Genomic DNA, 18,848 nt, shown 5'->3' on the forward strand with positions numbered 1-18,848 from the left:
TTTCTTGTGCATGCACGACACCGGTACTCTGTTTCTCCTGCATTATTAACTGTCACTTTAAGTGAGTTTGCTGGTTTTCTGTTCAGAAGCTGAAACCACTGATTATAATAGAGAAACTCCCATGCAGTCGTCTCCTGCAGCTCACAGCTCAGAGTGATGGTGTCTCCAGTGTAGATGGAGCTCTGAGGATTCACTCACAGTCGGTTTGGGTTTAGCTGTTGGTTTGAAATTATGGTGTCAGAGCTGCTTTTCACTTAACAGTTACCATATTTACATATAAACATATTAAAATAAAATATATGTAATATATAATTCAAAGTTGATGTTGTACAATTGCTACAAATGTTTGATACTCAACCACTAGGGGACGCTAAAGATTTTGTAGGGGTCTCCAAGTGCACTATTGATTTTTTTTATTAAATAATTTGATAAAATAATAAAATCAATTGATAAATAAATAATTTCTAAATGTTTTTAAATTGATGCTTACACAAAAAGAGAATACTTTTTTTTAAGCATATTGCGAGAGTGGGAATGACAGATTTAACTGTAAGAAAAGATGCAGCAATGAGAAAATATGGCAAGTGAAGCCAGGGAGAAGATAATATGCCAGGGAGAAGACAAAAGGCCAGGGAGAAGATAAAAATAAATGTGCTAAAAAGAAAACAAGGACTTATTTGGACAGTAATCTTGAATTTGGTTTCAATGAAGCAATAGACAAGTGAAGATTTTAAAGTGTGTAATCTGTATCCAATATCAAACCCTAAATACTTAGACCCAGAGTCCACATAAAATAAATGAATAAAATAACAAATAAATACCAGGTTAATTCAATCAGGAATCAAATAAAATGCATGAAGAACAATTGGAGTAGATAAAATATGTTTCAATGTTAAAACAGGGGTCTCTTGATAAAGAGGCTGGGAACCACTGCACTATCTGACTAGTTTGGAATGCTGATTCACAGTTTGGTTGGTTTGAAAGATTCATAAGAGTGTCGGCTCAGAGTCAGTTAGAACTCAACTTAAAAATATGCACTGCATCCAGACATTAGAAGTCCTCTGAAATTCTGGCTTTACCTTTAAATACTTATTACTTTGTCCAAACATGTATGTGTCATGATCTCCCGGGCACACTGCACCCACTTCCGGTATCGCGGTGAGCACTTCTTGGGTCGGCGGCCATCTTGCCGTTTGTCCCGCGCCTCCTGGTATTTAATGACAACCAAGACTTTAACTCAGTGCCAGATTATTTTACCTGGTTGCATAGCCCCTGAGATTACTCTTGCCACCCTGCCTGTTCTGCTTCCTTATCCTGTTCCTGATCCCTGTTCTGCTCTGCCTCCCTAGTTACCTGGTTTGGACTCTGGACTGTTTTTGGTTTATGTTTTGCTCTACCCTGCCCTTTATTGATCTGTTTGCTGTTTTATGGATTTTTGGATTGTTTGGTATTTTGGTTTGGTCTTTTCCTGCATCGCCTTGTTTGCCTGTGTTTTTGACTCTGGACTGTTCATTGGACTTTGCTTTTCCCTGTGCCCTTTCATTAAAGCCTGTTTCTCCATACCACTGTGTGCATCCTGCATTCGGGTCCTTACTCACCCAGCCCTGCACCCATGCTCCCTGACAGAATAATCTGGCCAATGATGGACCCAGCTGATGTTTTGAAATGTTAGGCTTGCACCGCCACAGACCGGCAGTTCAGGGACCCAACCGAGATGGTTGAAATTCTGCAGCTCACCCCCAAGCAGAGAGATGAGTATTTTCGGGTGCGTCAGGAACAATCACTGGCAAACCAAATGGTTTTGAATAACCTCCTGAAACGGCTGTCTCTCCGGCCCCTTAGCTCTGCTGTGGGGGCTGCCCAATCTCAGTCTTCCTACCTGACTGGTGATGCCGCCCCGGTCTTCTGACCCTGCTCCACCTCTATGCATGTCTGCCCTGCCCAGCATGCCCCCGCCCGTCCAGAGTCCCGCCGAGGGCACCGCTCCACTCCAGAGTCCCGGCATTGCTCCACCCCCGGGTTTTGCTAATGACGTGGTCCAGACCTCGTCATTATTCCTCAGACCTCCGCAGAGGGCATCGCTCCACCTCATCACATCAGCTAGCAAGTGCTTGGGGCAGCCACCTGGAGGCTCGCTCCACGCACGACCTCCAAGGTGTTCTAACCCGTGGCAGTTCGCCTCAAGCCCCGCTGTGCCCGCCGCTGGCATTTCATTTGCCTCGTGCCCCAGGATTATTGTGCCTTTCCAGCATTTCCTCCACCAGGTTAACAGGGTTTCTGAAGGGTCTTAAAAAGTCTAAAGTTTAAAAGTATAAATTTTCGGTCTTAAAATGTCATGAATTCGCTGTTGTACACTGAGGAACATTTCCTCCAGATTTTTTTTGCATGATCTGTTTGAAGGTACCAACTATACTATAACCAGTTGAGTCTTTGCATAAAACCTTTATTTCCAAACGGTACTTCACATTAGATGACCTTAATGCCGTCATCAAGTCTTTTCCTTTCAAGTTTACTAATAAAACTAACAAACCACAACTTTACTTTTAAAAGTAATGCATTACAATATTGAGTTTCTCCCAAAAAAGTAACTAATTACGTTACATAGTTACTTTTTATGGAAAGTAACGCGTTATATTACTTTTGCATTACTTTTGCGTTACTTGTATCTCTTTCACGCCTTACAGGTGTAACAGGTGTAATATAGTTAATTGCCATTAAGAAATAAGTTATATTAGACCAAAAGACATTTCTTAAACATTTAAAATGCTTAATAACTCCTTAGAGAACAATAAGATGATCGACTACATTTTGACCACAAGGCTGAACACTTTCCAGTCGCACTTCTGTACACTGCTTTGCAATCTGCCTTCGCCATCAGAAATGTAACTATCGTTAGTGTATATAAGGTTGAGGGTGTGGGCTGCACACCAGTTATGTGGAGGGAGAACATACCTTTCACTGTCATCACGTAAAACTTCGTGCAATTGCGTAAATATGACCTCGTCCTCGTCTACATCATTCTCTGCTCCATCATCGTGGCAGTTTATCTTCCCACAAAGAGCAAATGAGCTGTGAATTTTCTCTCTATCTCCTCTGCGATGGCATTGTACATGTGTCTCCCACGGAAAAACTTTTATTCTGAGCAGTCAATAGAGCTGCAGTGATGGAAAGTCGTCAAACGTTTTCTATATTTCTGTCTCCATTTCCATATATTCAACATTATACACACACACACACACACACACACACACACATCTGTAGTGCTGTGCTTTGCATGCAGATGTTTTTTTTTTTTAAGTGGTATTTTTTGCAGTTGACAAGAGCTTTTTACCAACACATAATCTACACTTTATTCCTACCATTATTCCTTTCTCCTTTTCCTCGACTATTTCAAAATAAGAATACTTCCATCACAGTGTTGTAATGCTCTGGTTTGCCATCTCCGCTTCTGACCAGCTTCTGTTCCCGCGGCTCGCACGTATGAGTGCGTGATTCTACGTGACTACGTTCATTTTAATTCAGTATTAATTATTTTATGCAAAATAATTGAACTGAAATGTAACTCGCATTACTTTTTTTAAAAAGTAACTCAGATATTAATGTGTAAATTTATAAAGTAATGCGTTACTTTACTCGTTACTCAGAAAAGTCATATTATTACGTAACGCACGTTACTTGTAACGCGTTACCCCCAACACTGCTGACCAAAGGATGCTTAACACGGCACCTAGTATGTAACCCCAACACTGAGAAAGAGACAAAACTTGGGGAATCTTACTAGATCTGAGAGATAATATTGAGCTCCTAGCTACTGGACAAATTTCTGATGAGACATTGTACTACTTGAAGATCCTTTTCACCTCTTTTCCAGATATATTGTCGGACTCCAGATTAAAAACTGCAATTTTAAGTGAATTTTCATCCCCATCAACTTCTTCACCCTGCATCCATTCAGAGCCATCTGCCACCAGTTCGCAGCCATGGCCAACCACCTTTCCCATCCTTGTTTTTACTCATGAAGTGGAGTTAAGGCTAAGACAAGGTAAAGAGGCATTTCGAAGGACGGAACACTTCTGTCAGTACACCAAAACATGAAGATTGACATTCTTAAAAAACTTGCAGAAACTATATACTCATACAAAGCCTATCCTGGAAATGAAGAGATTGACAGTGTAGCAGCTGCCTTAATTGAAAAACACACCTGTCTCAAAGAGCCAAGCTCTACATCTGGATGATATGGGTGGAAAATTAGTTAGAAGTTCAAGATGGGCAGCTACAGATGAAAGCTGAGAGATGCAGGTTATTAGGAACTGAATCTAAATTCTATAAAGAGAGGTCTTGGGGAGACAAGAGAAAAGCAAAGCAAAGTAAAGAAACATAGACGGTGTAAAACAAATTTTCTTTCAGATCTACCTCAGGGCAAAGACTGGGAAAGTCTATATAAGGAAATTCTACTATAAGCAGCACGTCTTCTTTGAAAAGATTTTTTTTTTTTAACAAATGTAGTAGATTCACTGTGCTTTAACATATGATGATGTCAAAATACAATAGATTTAACATTTGATGCTAAGTCCATGTTTTACATTTATTACAACTATGATATCCAGGCCCTTATAACATATACATATATCTAGATATACAGTAAGCGTATATTTGTAAAGATCACCAGCTAATTAGTGTGTGCAAAACAGAGTTTCAAAGCTACATGCAATGTTTCTTCAATTCAATGTTTAAGAGTTTTAAAATAAGAAAATAATAATCAATTTATTGAACATTTTAATCACATCAATCATTATATCTTAACTGACAATAATTATTGTGAATTTACAAAAAATAAGAAAGTGCACGATATAAAGAATAATTTATAAATAAATCACCTTGAGCATGAGCCACTGGTAAACGTGAAACCAGCACTGAAAAGAGAACAGAAACAGAGATCAGAATGTAAACATGAAAATTATTAAATTTTTATATATTTAAATTATTCAATTTATAAAATATTTCTTGTGTGTTTCCACATGCTGAAGAGAAAAGTATGATATTTAATTGAAAGTTAGTATCTAGTGATACCTGCCTGGAGGAACCTTATTAAATCATCTATTACCATCATCATTATTATAAAAAAAGAACACCAGCTGACACCCTGCTCCACCTCCCACCTCTACTTCAAACACTTCAGCATTGTGAAAGATGTAGAAGTTCCAGACAATGGTGACCCATTCATAGATCAGAGACCAACCATTTATATCAGCTGTTCAACAAATATTAATCTTCATATAATCCTAATTCACAACTCCATGCATTTTAAAATAAATACAAAAAATTTTTAGTTTTCATCAGTATGACAGATGAGCAAATGTTTTATTGATTTTAGCAGCTTTTTAAATGTAAAATTTTACAGCATCCAGTGTTTAGACAATGAAAACTACTACAAAGTGCAAATAGAAGCGAATTGGAGCAGGATTTTCACTTCCCCAGTCTGAGAGGAAGATTTTACTTTTGTTTAAAGGACATTTTGTGTAATTATTAAAATGTAGTTCAGCTGCACATTTCGTCCTCAGAATCTGTTCATGAAGAGCTGCTAGACTGTAGTGTATGTTGTTCAATCTTGATTGCTATTATGCATTTACTCTAAACATTCACTAGATAGCAGCATAGAGCATAAGTCAAGAGTAATGTCTTAAATAAAAAAAACTTGTTCATTGTTGATGTATTTTTGTTCCATTAAAATCTAAAAAAAAATGTGGTCACAAGCCACACTTCTCTAACACACTCTCCATTACTTTGCACTGTTGACCCCAGGTACCTGAACTCCTCCAACTTGTCCACCTCTTATCCCTGCAACCACACCACTCCACTGGCCTCCCTCTCATTTACACATATGTACTCTCTCTTACTACTACTGACTTTCATTCCCCTACTTTCCAGCACGTACCTCCATTAAGCTCTTCACAACCTGCTCCCTACTCTCACCACAAATACCAATATCATCCACAAACATCATAGTCCATGGAGACTCCTGTCTGAGGGACGAGGTCTGTCTGACCTCGTCCGTCAACCTGTCCATCACCGTCCGTCAACCTGTCCATCACCACTGCAAAGAGTCTCCATGAAGACTCCTGTCTGACCTCGTCCGTCAACCTGTCCATCACCACTGCAAACAGGAAAGGGCTCAGAGCCGGTATTTGATGCAGTCTAACCTCCACCTTGAATCAGTATGTCGTTCCTACTGCACACTTCACTGCTGTCACGCTGTCCTCATACATGTCCTGCACCACCCCCACATACTTCTCTGACACACCTGACAATACATTACTCATACAATACCACAATTCCTCTCTCGGCACCCTGTCGTACGCTTTCTCTAAATCATAGTTATTATAATGTTTTTAATAAAATCATAAAATCACAACTTTGTAGTGTGATGGTCACAAGTTCTTCATGAAATTAGAAGAGATTTACAGTTCAGTCAGGAAGTATTCAGATCCCCTTCACTACTACATTTTACATTTTGTAATGTTGCAGCCTGATACAAAAGTTGTTCAAATATTGTTTTTTTTCTCATTATTCTGCACTCAGTTCCCCAAAATGACAAAATGAAATGTTTGCAAATGTCTGAAAAAGGAAACATTTAATTTTTTTTTGAATTATTATATAATTAAAATATGACATACATAAGTATTCAAACCTTCTGCAACAACGCATGAATTCTAGCTCAGGTGCCTCCCATTTCTCTTGATCATTGCTGAAATGTTACCACACCTTCTACACAATCTACCTACAAAATTTATTGATTGTTCATGAGGTTTAAAGGCACACAGCTCTCTATAAAAGGCCTCATATCTGATAATGCATATGAAAGCAAAAACCAGCTATGAGGTCAAAGGAACTGCCTACAGAATTGAAAGGCACAGATCTGGGGAAGGCAAAAAAAAAAAAAAAAATGTTGCTTCATTGAAGATTTCCAAAAGGACAATGACCCCCATAATTCTCAAATGTCAGAAGTGTTGGGCAACCAGGACTGCTGAAGAGCTGCTGACGAGCTGGTTGCTCAGGCAACGTGAGTAATCTGATGGTCACTCTGACTGAGCTGCTGTGTGGAGCTGGGACAAAGTTCCAGAAGGACAACCATCACTGGAGCCCTCCACTGATCTGCACTTTATGGCAGATTGACTAGATGGAAGACTCTCCTCAGTGCAAAATAGACAAACGCGTGTTTTAAGTTTGCAGAAAAGATAATATGAAGGACTTTTTTAGTCTGTGAGGAATAAGATTCTCTAGTCTGATGAAACAAATAATGAACTATTTTGCCTCAATTCTAAACGTTTTGTCGGGAGGAAACCAGGCATGACTCATCACCTGCCCAATACAACCCCAACACGGTGATGGCAGAATCATGTCGTGGGGGTGTTTTTCTGCAGCAGGGCCTGGGTGTTAGGCGTGGCACAGAGGCGGAAGCCGGAGTAACGGCAAACAGAAACTTTATTTGAACAAAGGCAGAGCCAACACAAAATACCCGTGCAGATCGCGATAATCCAGCAAACGGTAGTTCAAATAATAACATCCACGGTGCGTTAAGGAGGAAGCGCGGCACGGGGTGAAGCGACGGGGAAGCGTCTTTAGTCCGAGGTGCGCTGGGAAAGCCAAACGCGGTCGTGGAGTGGACGAGGAGTCCGGGAGGAGAAAGTATGCAGCGGAAGCAGCACAAACGCGAACACACAGCAGGAACCTACACGACCATGCATTAACGTACAATAACGGACCCTGAGTGTGGGTGAGTGAGTGGTTTATATGGAGGCAGGGCATGAGTTGATAATGCGCTTCAGCTGTGTGCGATTTGCGCTGCACGCCTGGGAGCGCAGCGGCAAAGGCAGCCTCGAAGCCTCCTGACACTGGGCAACTGGTCAGAGTTGTGTAAAAGCTGCAGAGATCTCCTTTATAAAAACCTGTTCCACAGAGCTCATGAACTCAGACTTTGACCACATTGAAGAATAGCAAATGTAAAAGTAAAAGTGAAGAGAAGTGAAAAATAAAGCCAATTCTGTTGGACTTTAGTAACCTCCTGTTTCTTCTTTCTCTGAGCCAGAAATCTGTCCACATAATTTTTAACCTTTACTGGTTTAATTTTCAAAGGGGAAACTTATGGGTCCCTTCTAATGAGTGTTGTATAACGTATTGCTTTATAATCAGATAGGCGACAACATTTGAAGATCACTCCTGTTAGCCAAAGGAATCTAAACCTAAAATGGTCACAGATTCACTTCAAATGTTCATAAGAAAATATGACGTGGGGAAAAAAAAAAAAATATATATATATATATATATATATATATATATATATATATATATATATATACAGTGAGGAAAATAAGTATTTGAACGCCCTGCAATTTTGTAAGTTCTCCCACTTAGAAATCATGGAGCGGTCTGAAATTGTCATCATAGTTGCATGTCCACTGTGAGAGACATTATCTAAAAAAAACAAATCCAGAAATCACAATGTATGATTTTTTTAACTATTTATTTGTATGATACAGCTGCAAATAAGTATTTGAACACCTGATAAAGTCACTGTTAATATTTGGAACAGTAGCCGTTCTTTGCAATTACAGAGGTCAAACGTTTCCTGTAGTTTTTCACCAGGTTTGCACACACTGCAGGAGGGATTTTGGCCCACTTCTCCACACAGATCTTCTCTAGATCAGTCAGGTTTCTGGCCTGTCGCTGAGAAACATGGAGTTTGAGCTTCCTCCAAAGATTTTCTATTGGGTTTAGGTCTGGAGACTGGCTAGGCCACGCCAGAACCTTGATATGCTTCTTACAGAGCCACTCCTTGGTTATCCTGGCTGTGTGCTTCAGGTCATTGTCATGTTGGAAGACCCATCCTCGACCCATCTTCAATGCTCTAACTGAGGGAAGGAGGTTGTTCCCCAAAATCTCGCAATACATGGCCCCGGTCATCCTCTCCTTAATACAGTGCAGTCGCCCTGTCCCATGTGCAGAAAAACACCCCCAAAGCATGATGCTACCACCCCATGCTTCTCAGTAGGGATTGTGTTCTTGGGATGGTTCTCATCATTCTTCTTCCTCCAAACACGATTAGTGGAATTATGACCCAAAAGTTCTATTTTGGTCTCATCTGACCACATGACTTTCTCCCATGACTCCTCTGGATTATCCAAATGGTCATTGGCAAATTTAAGACGTGCCTGGACATGTGCTGGTTTAAGCAGGGGAACCTTCCGTGCCATGCATGATTTCAAACCATGACGTCTTAGTGTATTACCAACAGTAACCTTGGAAACGGTTGTCCCAGCTCTTTTCAGGTCATTGACCAGCTCCTCCCGTGTAGTTCTGGGCTGATTTCATACCTTCCTTAGGATCAGTGAGACCCCACGAGGTGAGATCTTGCATGGAGCCCCAGTCTGAGGGAGATTGACAGTCATGTTTAGCTTCTTCTATTTTCTAATGATTGCTCCAACAGTGGACCTTTTTTCACCAAGCTGCTTGGCAATTTCCCCGTAGCCCTTTCCAGCCTTGTGGAGGTGTACAATTTTGTCTCTAGTGTCTTTGTACAGCTCTTTGGTCTTGGTCTATGTTAGTAGTTGGATTCTTACTGATTGTATTGGGTGGACAGGTGTCTTTATGCAGCTAACGACCTCAAACAGGTGCATCTAATTTAGAATAATAAATGTAGTGGAGGTGGACATTTTAAAGGCAGACAAACAGGTCTTTGAGGGTCAGAATTCTAGCTGATAGACAGGTGTTCAAATACTTATTTGCAGCTGTATCATACAAATAAATAGTTAAAAAATAATATATAGTGATTTCTGGATTTTTTTTTTTTGATTATGTCTCTCACAGTGGACATGCACCTACGATGACAAATTCAGACCCCTCCATGATTTCTAAGTGGGAGAACTTGCAAAAGAGCAGCGTGTTCAAATACTTATTTTCCTCACTGTAATATATATATATATATATATATTCGTCAGCCTGACAAATATATATATATAATTGTCAGGCTGACAAACAGGACGCGGAAGCGGAAGCAAGTCAATCATAGTCGATTTATTTCAAACAAAACAGTTCAAAAAGCAAAACACTCACTGCTGCCGAGGCGAGAAAACAAACAAAGAATGTCCGCTCGAGACGAGCAATCCAAACCAAAACCTGGAGTCCGAAACGAAAGTAAACGGCAGCGGCTAAGAGTAATCCATGGGGAAAACGGAACCAGCGGGGAATGCTGGCGGTCGAGCAGCCACGGGTATCACCAGCATGACAATACAAGAACCGACAGCCTGTGACTCGAGAACGTGAGTCTATATAGTCTGAATCCTAACGAGTCACAGCTGTCGGTGATCGGGCAGGCACGTGATAATGAGGCACCGTGAGAGCTACTGAGGGGGGCGTGGCAGGGTGCATCTCTGACAGCGGCCGAGGAAGGCGTGGCAGGGTGCATCTCTGACAGCGGCCGAGGGGGGCGTGGCAGGGGAATCCCTGACAATAATATATATATAATTTTAAGTTTGTGTTGTTATTTTTGTAAAAAAAAATATAAAGTTCATTTGTGCTTAAACCTCATTACCATTTCTACCATTTTTCACACAGACACATACACACATACTACTATTTTGATTGTTTTGAAGGATTCATGCGAGTTTGTTTTTAGTCAGGAATTCTCTGCTCAGGGTCTTTTAGAACTAAAATTGTTAAGCGCCAAACAGTTAATGGACTTAAACATGCACTGCATCCAGCCATTAGAAGGCCTCAGTCATTTTTTACTTTTAAAATTGTTACTTTTTCTAACCACATACACAGCCATTTACTTTACTTTGTTCATAATTTGTTAAATATGTCCAGATCATTGTTGGATCTGTGTCTCTGTTAGTTGCATTAGTGCAACAATTTACATAATAATATTCTTACAGCAGGTAGTATAAGAAAGATATGTTAGTACTGAAGCAATTCATGAATATGAGTAAATAAGCCTTGTAGTAAATCAACATTTAATGTCTATTAATAGAACATGTTGAAACTCAATCTTTGTTAGTAATAAAATGTGAAAAAAGGTGAAAAGAAAAATTATTTATTTTAAATTAAAATAATTTGTGTAAATTTAAGAAGAGACAAACTGAATGCTAATCAATAACATATCAATAACCTATTAACAAATTGATCAATTCTACACAATAATTTCAGCTTAAAATAAATAAATAAATAAATAAATAAATAAATAAATAAATCACATTGAGCATGATCCACTGGTATCTGTGAAACCAACAGTAAAAAGGGAACAGAAAAAGAAAACATGATGTAAACATTAAAATAATTTTGCATATTAATAGAAAAAACAGATGCATCAAATTCACAAGAGTTTCATTTGTTCATTCATTTGTATTCAGAAAATCTAAACTACCATCTGTTGCAAGAAAAACATACTTATTCTGCTCATTAATATCTTTCTTTGTTTCATTATAAGTAATCAGATATGCAGCAACTGTGATTATTAGTATTATCTTACAGCCAGCATATAAAACGAGCTGCTGCACTGTAACATTCAGCACATATCACTTAATCACACAATAATCTCATCACTCAGAACATTCAGACTGCAGATGAACAACTTTATACCTCACCACTCACTGTACTGAAGACACAAAGAGAACATTTACTCACAGAACATCACAGGAAGTGGACTGAGTTCAATCCTGTCTCTTTAATGACTAACTGACTAACAGAGCAGAGGTGTGTGTTAAAGCCTTATCACTTCTTCTGTCACTGTCAGAACAAACTGTCAAGAAAAATAAAGATAACAGATCTATAACTTCTCTTTTTATTGCACTCAGACTCTGTTTCCACATTTCCTTCCTCTTTCCAATAAAATCTTCAACATTTCTTGTTTCTTTCCATCAAACACTTAAAAAAGAGAAAGAGAGAGAGAGAGAGAGAGAGAGAGAGAGAGAGACAGAAATCGAGCTCACGATTAATTATAATTAATTATGTCCAGTGTTCAGGGTTTAAAGGCTCTAATCTGTGTAACTCCTGATTGTAAGTGTGATTTCTGACAGAATGATGTGCTTATTTCAGATTAATAAATGAATTTAGAGTTACTGATGTAATGATTTGAGAATAACTATTTAAATTACATAGATCATCCTTATTGCTGATATAAAAGTTAGGAAAACATTATCTTAATTTGATTCCATTTACATTACAGAGGAGAAAACAAGAACATGATCATTAGAGCGACACACTGATCTAACTCTACTGGACACAGTTCAGGCCTGTTCACATATTAAATTAGTTTTGCATGGGAAGGTGGTGGTGATGTCATTATTATAAAAACCTCTATATGTGTATGTGTGTACATACAGTGCCCTCCACAATTATTGGCACCCCTGTTTAAGATGTGGTCGTGGACTTCAAAAAATTCTCCTTTTTTTTTTAAACAACATAGAACCCAAATGCAAAAAAAGAGAAAAATCCAACCTTTTATTTAAGTACATAACTTTGGTGGTAAAAAAATCACACATTTAGAAAAAAAAAAAAAAAAAAAAACTTGAAATCATGTGTGCCACAATTATTGGCACCCCTGATGTTAATACTTTGTACAACCTCCTTTTGCCAACAAGACAGCACTTAATCTCCTCCTATAACATTTCACAAGATTGGAGAACACAGAGAGAGGGATTTTTGACCATTCTTCTTTGCACAATCTTTGTAGATCATCCAGTGTCCTGGGTCCTCTCTTATGCACTCTTCTCTTTAGCTCGCCTCACAGGTTTTCGATTGGGTTGAGGTCTGGGGACTGAGATGGCCATGGGAGGACCTTGAGTTTGTGACTGCTGAACCACTTTTGTGTAGATTTTGCCACATGTTTTGGATCATTATCCTGCTGAAAGACCCAATGACGACCCATCTTCAGCTTTCTGGCAGAGGCCATCAGGTTTTATTTAAAATATCCTGGTACTTCAAAGCGTTCATAATGCCATGCACCCTAACAAGGTTCCCAGGGCCTTTGGAAGAGAAACAGGCCCACAGCATCACAGATCCTCCACCATACTTCACGGTGGGCATGAGGTGCTTTTCGGCATACTCATCTTTTGTTTTACGCCAGACCCACTTAGAGTGTTTGTTGCCAAAAAGCTCAATCTTAGTCTCATCTGACCAAAGCACACGATCCCAGTTGAAGTCCCAGTACCGCTTAGCAAACTCCAGGCGTTTACGTTTGTGAGTGTTAGTGAGAAAAGGCTTTTTCCTTGCATGCCTCCCAAACAGCTTGTTGGCATGTAGAGAGCGTCTGATGGTTGTTTTGGAGACTCTGTGACCCCAAGATGCCACTCTTTGATGCAATTCTGTGACGGTGAGCTTGGGAAATTTTTTTACTTCTCTTACCATCCTCCTCACTGTGCGTTGTGGCAAGATAAACTTGGGACCTCTTCCAGCCTTGTTTGTCACTGTTCCAGTTGATTTAAACTTCTTAATGATTCCTCTGAGTGGCTATTTTCTTGTAGCCATTGCCTGACTTATGAAGGTCGACACACATCTGCCTTAGTTGAATGGTGTGTTCTCTTGTCTTTGCCATGTTGACAAATGGGTAAGAGAATTAGGCCTCTGTGTCATGTCATATTTATACCCCAGGGAAACAGGAAATCATGAATTACTAATTAAAAGTCCCTAGATACCCTGACCAACCTTAGCAACTACAGAAAAATATATATAAAAAAAAACAATTACATTTTTCAGAGGAATTGTTAGGGGTGCCAATAATTGTGGGACACATGATTTCAAGTTTTTTTTTTTTTCTAAATGTATGATTTTTTTTTACCACCAAAGTAATGTACTTAAATGAAAGGTTGGATTTTTCTCTTTTTTTGCAAAAAAAGGAGAATTTTTAGAAGTCCACGACCACATCTTAAACAGGGGTGCCAATAATTGTGGAGGGCACTGTATATATATATATATATATATATATATATATATATATATATATATATATATATACAGTAAGGAAAATAAGTATTCGAACACCCTGCTATTTTGCAAGTTCTCCCACTTAGAAAATATGGAGGGGTCTGTAATTGTCATCGTAGGTGCATGTCCACTGTGAGAGACATAATCTAAAAAAAAATAAATTCAGAAATCACAATTTATGATTTTTTAACTATTTATTTGTATGAAACAGCTGCAAATACGTATTTGAACACCTGTCTATCAGCTAGAATTCTGACCCTCAAAGACCTGTTAGTCTGCCTTTAAAATGTCCACCTCCACTACATTTATTATCCTAAATTAGATGCACCTGTTTGAGGTCGTTAGCTGCATAAAGACACCTGTCCACCCCATACAATCAGTAAGAATCCAACTACTAACATGGCCAAGACCAAAGAGCTGTCCAAAGACACTAGAGACAAAATTGTACACCTCCACAAGGCTGGAAAGGGCTACAGGGAAATTGCCAAGCAGCTTGGTGAAAAAAGGTCCACTGTTGGAGCAATCATTAGAAAATGGAAGAAGCTAAACATGACTGTCAATCTCCCTCGGACTGGGGCTCCATGCAAGATCTCACCTCGTGGGGTCTCAATGATCCTAAGGAAGGTGATAAATCAGCCCAGAACTACACGGGAGGAGCTGGTCAATGACCTGAAAAGAGCTGGGACAACCGTTTCCAAGGTTACTGTTGGTAATACACTAAGACGTCATGGTTTGAAATCATGCATGGCACGAAAGGTTCCCCTGCTTAAACCAGCACATGTCCAGGCATGTCTTAAGTTTGCCAATGACCATTTGGATGATCCAGAGGAGTCATGGGAGAAAGTCATGTGGTCAGATGAGACCAAAATAGAACTTTTGGGTCATAATTCCACAAAACATGTTTGGAGGAAGAAGAATGATGAGTACCATCCCAAGAACACCATCCCTACTGTGAAGCATGGGGGTGGTAGCATCATGCGTTGGGGGTGTTTTTCTGCACATGGGACAGGGCGACTGCACTGTATTAAGGAGAGGATGACCGGGGCCATGTATTGCGAGATTTTGGAGAACAACCTCCTTCCCTCAGTTAGAGCATTGAAGATAGGTCAAGGCTGGGTCTTTCCAACATGACAATGACCCGAAGCACACAGCCAGGATAACCAAGGAGTGGCTTTGTAAGAATCATATCAAGGTTCTGGCATGGCCTAGCCAATCTCCAGACCTAAACCCAATAGAATATCTTTGGAGGGAGCTCAAACTCCGTGTTTCTCAGCGACAGGCCAGAAACCTGACTGATCTAGAGAAGATCTGTGTGGAGGAGTGGGCCAAAATCCCTCCTGCAGTGTGTGCAAACCTGGTGAAAAACTACAGGAAACGTTTGACCTCTGTAATTGCAAACAAAGGCTACTGTACCAAATATTAACATTGACTTTCTTAGGTGTTCAAATACTTATTTGCAGCTGTATCATACAAATAAATAGTTAAAAAATCATACATTGTGATTTCTGGATTTTGTTTTTTTAGATTATGTCTCTCACAGTGGACATGCACCTACGATGACAATTTCAGACCCCTCCATGATTTTAAGTGGGAGAACTTGCAAAATAGCAGGGTGTTCAAATACTTATTTTCCTCACTGTATATATATATATATATATATATATATATATATATATATATATATATATATATATATATACACAGTGGAACCCGCTTATCTCGACCTCGGTTAACTCGACAACCCTGTTAAGTCGAGGTCTTTGAAATGGAACCGCCAAATTCTCGCTTTGTCTCCTCATTTTTTATCGGTTATGTCGACTTTTTTATGTCGCCGAACCCTAATATCAAAAATCAAACCTTACAGAAGCTACAGGTGTTGTATTGTATACTGGTAAATCTCTGCTGTTAGTTAGTGCACATATGCCTTTTGTTGTTAAATGTTATGCGATGAACGGGAGGCAAAAGTAAAAGAAGTTCTCCCACGGGAGAACGTGGGATGAGCAGCAAAAGCATAGAATGAACACCGGCAGGATCGGGGGAATCCACGATGCGCTTTGGGAAGAAAAGAGCAGCCGTTGAGAAAGTGCCGGTGGGAAGGCACGTACCGGGATACGCATGCGCGATAACAACGACTGCCGTGAACCAACATATACCAACAATAACGGACAGTGAGAGTGTGGAAGTTTAAATAGGAGCTGGTGATGATGATAAACGAGCACCATATGTTACCCGTTACTTTTTTAAATGAATGAATTTAGGCTGAAGTGTAGCCCACAGTCTAACCTGTTTACAGCAGCATTGCAGCGTTGCATTGTAGGATTAGTGGATGAACCACTGTAAACATGAAGAAGACGCACAGTAGGATTGGTGGATGAACCACTGTAAACACGAAGAAGACGCGTTGTGGGCGTGTCTCCGTTTATTCAGGTCTGTGCGGCAGTAATGGCAAGTCGAGGCGAGAGCAAGACGAGTTTCTCAAAGTGGAAATATGCTCATTATTTTACTTTAGTTGAGCATAAAGACAAAAACTTTTTAGTCAAATGTAAGCTGTGTCTTTCTGATTCGAAGCTCGTATCTACTGCGATAGCAGCACCTCCAAAAACTCTTCGCCTCGACAAAGCTAGAAGCTAACCCGGTGTTCTGTTCTACATTGTTGATAGTTTTCATACTTAAGCTGTGAAAGGAACATGTTTAAGAGCTCAACACAACAGCAGAAGCAACTGTAGTTTTTGACTGTGAATATATTATTCAGCTTGTTTTGTTATTTATTTCAGAAATCCTTGTGATATATTCAGTTTGTGCTGCTCTGACTTTAATAAAATTGTGTTTAAAAATTACTTTGTGTTTAAGTCAGTTTTGTGTTTGTATAGACCATAATAAAAGGGCATTAATGGAAACATTAAAGTAACTAAAAAGTTACTTTCAACAGTAACACATTACTTTTTGGTGTAAGTAATCAACAAAATAACTAAGTTAATTTTTGAATGAAGTAACGAGTAACTGTAACTAGTTACTATTTTTTAGTAACTAGCACAACACTGTATATATATATATATATATATATATATATATATATATATATATATATATATATATATATATATATATAATGAAGACACAAAGAGAACATTTACTCACAGAACATCACAGCGAGTGGACTAAACTCCATCCTGTCCCTCTAATGAGTGACTGAGTGACAGAGCATAAGTGTGTGTTAAAGCCTTAACACTTCCTGTGTAACCATTTACACACACACACACACACACACACACACACACACACACACACACACACACACACACACAGCAAGACAGCAAGAATGTAGTTCCTGTTCCTGTTTTAAGTTACTGTATATGGCAAAAGCTATATTGTTTGATTTTGCTATGATCATTGAGGTAAAGATTAACTGAGTATCAGTGCTGTAAATGTCTGTTATATGCTCACTGTCCACATATACCTGCTTTAACATGCTGCAATCCAATCAGCCAATCATGTAGCAGCAGCACTATTCAATAACTTCTGCAGAAACTTGCTTCACACACCACAGTCACACACCAAAGTCTATATAGATTACACAATCAAAAGGAAACAGCTTGTTGATGAGAGAGAGGTCAGAGGAGAATGGCCAGACTGGATCAAACTGAAAAGAATATTAATATTAAGAAATAATATTTGATATATATTTTACTATGGTTTTAGTAGCTACAGTTAAGTTAGAGTTCTTCTTGATTCAGACATCATCCACCATCAGAGTGCACAATCCTTTGACTGTGTTAAAATCTTAAGACAAAAAACTTGGTTGTGGACTTAAGCACGAAGTAGGAGAAAAGCTACAACCAACGAGGACCATGGTCCTGTCAGATCAACACCATACGGAAGTAGGACCATTATTGATTTTTCCACTTCATACACCTATGAGACTATAAACTGCCCACAAGCACCCACAAACCTTGACACCTACACCAGTGACTGCATCCTTACAGGAAAAAGTACAACCTGATTTGGGAAAGTGAAAAAAACAAAACAAAACAAACAAACAAAAAAAATACAGACAAGATCTACAGTTGGTGTAGCAATTAACTTAGCATACCATTTACACTGAGCTGCGTGCCCATTAGTCTATCTGCAGTAAGCAGTGATGGACCAGAGCTAGCAAGAGAATGATGCAGCTCAGCAATACAAACAATGGACATTTCTCTGTCTTGAATGTAGTGATCTTCTACCTGCACTGTGATGTTAATGGTTCAGTATTAGCATGTGTTAGTGACTATCAGTGTTTATAATGCAGTGAATCATTAGTGAATAATAATCATGGATTATCACATTCAAGTTTTTTTTTCTCTTCAGGAGACGAGTTTTAAAATCTTATGCACAATATTGAACTGCTGAAGTACAATTCAGTGTGATCAAAGGGAAGGAAAGACAGGGGGTGAAAGTGAGTAAAAAGCTCTGCATAGTGAACTACTGCATTTCTTTTTTCTTCCAGTGCAGAACCAGTAAAATCTGTTACCAATTATTTGCTTTTAACAGAACATTTTATTTCCATAAAAAACTGAAAAGCCAACAATACATCAGTAAGATTGGAAATTTGTACATACACGAATACCAATAGAAATAAAGCAAACATTGTTTGGTTTATATATTTAGTAGATTTTGCCATAAGTACATAATTATATAAAAATAAAACATTTCCTTTTCGTCACATCTACAATTAAAGTTCACACATCTGAAAAAACAAAACTAACAGTCAAAGTGAGATTGGAAGTTTACTCCTCATAAATCACCTCGAGTGAATCTCAGATATACAGAAGAACATAGCAGTACAAATCCAGTAGTGATGGAACCAATACTGAGAAGATACAAAACACTAT

General features: G+C 38.9%; 1 protein-coding gene and 1 long non-coding RNA gene across 2 annotated transcripts in view; one reads left to right on the plus strand and one right to left on the minus strand.

Moving 5' to 3' along the window:
- The window catches only part of LOC124386907 (carcinoembryonic antigen-related cell adhesion molecule 5-like), a 403,644-nt gene that overhangs the window by 49,256 nt on the left and 335,540 nt on the right, over nt 1–18,848 (plus strand). The window lies entirely within an intron of this gene.
- On the minus strand, nt 625–11,789 carry LOC124386923. The gene is made up of 3 exons (XR_006926055.1): nt 11,680–11,789; nt 4,878–4,913; nt 625–1,207 (listed from the first exon to the last, which is right to left on the minus strand). It is a non-coding gene; the product is annotated as an uncharacterized LOC124386923 (long non-coding RNA).

The sequence above is a fragment of the Silurus meridionalis genome, chromosome 6 (assembly GCF_014805685.1).
Source record: "Silurus meridionalis isolate SWU-2019-XX chromosome 6, ASM1480568v1, whole genome shotgun sequence".
NCBI classification, from domain to species: Eukaryota; Metazoa; Chordata; class Actinopteri; order Siluriformes; family Siluridae; genus Silurus; species Silurus meridionalis.